Source organism: Cicer arietinum, chromosome 2, assembly GCF_000331145.2.
Source record: "Cicer arietinum cultivar CDC Frontier isolate Library 1 chromosome 2, Cicar.CDCFrontier_v2.0, whole genome shotgun sequence".
NCBI lineage: Eukaryota > Viridiplantae > Streptophyta > Magnoliopsida > Fabales > Fabaceae > Cicer > Cicer arietinum.
In genome coordinates this window covers 31,495,227-31,498,456 of record NC_021161.2, presented here as the reverse complement: position 1 = coordinate 31,498,456, position 3,230 = coordinate 31,495,227, and positions in this window count along the sequence as shown.

Sequence of the window (3,230 nt, the reverse complement as noted above, 5' to 3'; positions counted from 1 at the left end):
GCCTAACATTCTTCAATTGAAGCTTGCAACCAATTCTATACTAATATAAGAAACATGCCTTCCATACTAATAATTTTACAAACTCTTCCATCTCCGATTTTGACCGTGTCAAAATCACCAACACGATAAGATAAGAAGAAATCACGTCAAAGAGTAACCTGAGATGAACAATTAATTCCATTGATGAATAAGAACTCTTAGAAGTGTTTATAGTAATGCAAAAAAACAAAATTCAAGATAAATTTAGCAAGCTTGCATTAAAAAGAATACACATTGAGAGCTACTTATATACTAGCAGTAGATCACTACTAACTAACCTAAAGGTCTAACAGAATCAGTTACATGCAGTTGAGATTCTAACAAACTCATGGTCTTGCTATTGTGAGCTCGAGCCGATGTGTTTTCTGCAGTAATCTTCATTAGGTTTTGCATAATGAATCAAGGTAAAAGACCTATTATAAAATCTTGTAAATGCAAAGTTTAAATTGAGGTGTTCTGTTTATTTTTGAAGAAGAATTTATAGGTGTACGTAAATTTTTATATATACAGGTGCTACTGTATTGTATTATTAAATCCATCATAGAAGTGCTATCTAATAGATTTTCATAGACAGAGAGCAGGGTGGTCCTATTAGTGGGATTGTGGGGTAGGATATTTGCATTTTAGATTATTAAGTAGGATTTACATTCTTCTTGCATTTTGTCCAACTTGAAAGACTACATGAATGGACATAAGTTTTGTAACTCTTCGTAAAAAATGGGTAGTGGCAATCTACTTTGATGCTTAATATAAACTATTTCATTTGAAGTAACAGTTGAAGTATCTTTCATATTTTTTTAATAATATTTTATTTATTTAGAAAAAATTATGATAGAATTATTTTTTTATATTTTAATTTGCAGAGTTTTGTAACTCTTCATAAAAAATGGGTAGCGGCATTCTGCTTATTTTCACAGTTGAATTGAAGTATCTTTTATACTTTTTTTAATAATATTTTATTTATTTAAAAAAAATTATGACAGAATTATTTTTTTATATTTTAATTAGCTTCTGCGATATTGACGAGTTGTAATATTTCATCTTAAATAAAAATTTATAATCTTCCTCGTTGTAACAAGTGAGGCGCTAACAATTGATAGTAATTCAAAAATTTGAAAAAATAAATATATTTGCTTTAATATTCAATTCTTTGCGAATGATGGCTACAAATATACATTGTTTTTTATTTCTTATAGGTTATCTTTATTGAAAATTAATTTTATTCAAAGCGCATCTGACATTAAATAAATATATATTTTACAACAAAAATTTAAATTTAAATTTACCACGTTAAATTTAACTTATTCCGCTAGACGCAACCCTATTAATAATAATGGTGAATTTTTATATTTAAAAATCAATATTAGTGTTCGTTGATATTTTAAGTAAATTCAAAATTTCAATATACCATAGACCATTTAAAAAAATATAGTATATCTTATAAAACCCACCTTTTTATTTCTCTAAATATTTTTTATTTCATGATTTCTCAAGAAAAAAACGTGGCAGGTGTTTGCCGAAGACTACTATGATTCCATTTATTTATTATATTACTATTCTATTTATGATAGCATATATATTTATCTATAGTATATTGTTGGTCATAGCACAGAAAGAGCACATGGTTTATAGCGAGTCAAAAACATCATACGTTCCTAGGGTATCGCAAGTCAAAATTTCTCTAGTTACTAGTTACTGGCTATTATAAGTTATGTGGGCTCAATAATTGTTTTTCTTTTTTTTCCAAGTTGACATGTATCTTTAGTGTATTTGTTAAACAATCAAAAAATTGTTAAACAACCAAAACATAATATAAAAACTAAATTTTAAAGGAAAAATATTATTTTTTATAATTTTATATAATTACATAAATTTAAAAAAAAAATTTATTGAAATTCTTAACAAATATCTCGATAATATTTCTTAGTATTTTTTTCTTATAAACAAACTCATTGTTTAGTTAAAAAATATTTAGTTTTTAGAAAATTAAATCATTGAGTCAAAATATATATATATATATATATATATAAATATTTAAAAGCTTGTCAATCGTTACCTTCCAAATTCTTTCACTCTCTGAAAGAAATCATTTTAAGTCTTAATTTATAATTATGAACAAATTTATGAACTTTGTTTGCTTTTAATTAGTTTTTCAAACTGTTTTTTTATTAATAATAATAATAATAATAATAAAATTTAGATGACTTGAATTCCATATCTGATTATGAGGTTTAAATTCAAATCGGATCTAAATCTATTTTAAATATTCGGTTAAAAATTATTTCTCAAAAAATAAAAAATAAAATTATCAAAAAAAGGCTTGTGGTGATTAATTAAAAAAGGATAATCAAATTAATATATTAAATTCATTAGATATTTTAAACTTAATTTTTATTGAACTTTTATTTTATAAAAATAATTGAGTTTTAAATATAAATAGTTATTTTTTTTTTAAAATAACTGATTTGTAAACTATGAATAAATGATTTTTTAAAAAATAAATCTTAAAAATAATCAAATTTGAATCGATTTTGAAAAAAAATTAATTTTAAAATTGAATTTTTCGAAACCTGGTGCTTAACTAAAAAGCAGTTATTTAACCATAAATAATTGTATAATTAATTTTATAATTGATTTTAAATCAATAATTTGATTATAAATCTAAATCCATGTATTGATTTTAAAATGGATATAGTTTGATTTTTTTTTTAAAATCAACTATATACAACCCAAGTTGAATGAATTTTTGTTATGGAGGAATTCCAACTTGTATGCATGTTTTTTGGAAATGGAATGTTAAGACATTATATTGCAAGGCAAATAAACTTCCAGCTTAAACAAAAAAGTTCACGTGCTGTCTAAATGGCTAAAGAACTGTGAAAATTTGGTTATACAATGTAGAAGAAGCTTTGAACATGAAAATCTGGAAGTGTGGCCACATCTACTTAAATTATACTACATCCAGTCATAAATTATACTACATCCAGTCTTAAATTTCTTCTCTGTTGATGCTCAACAACTTTATAATCTATCACTTCACGGAACAAGTTTTGGCCAAGAACTGTGTTCTTACTTCCATATACAGCAGCTTGGACACTTGCCATCAGTTTTGCTATTTCCCTTCCAGAAAATCCCTCGGTTTTAGCTGCAGCTTCCTTTATGATATCATCACTCAATCCTTTAATCTCTAT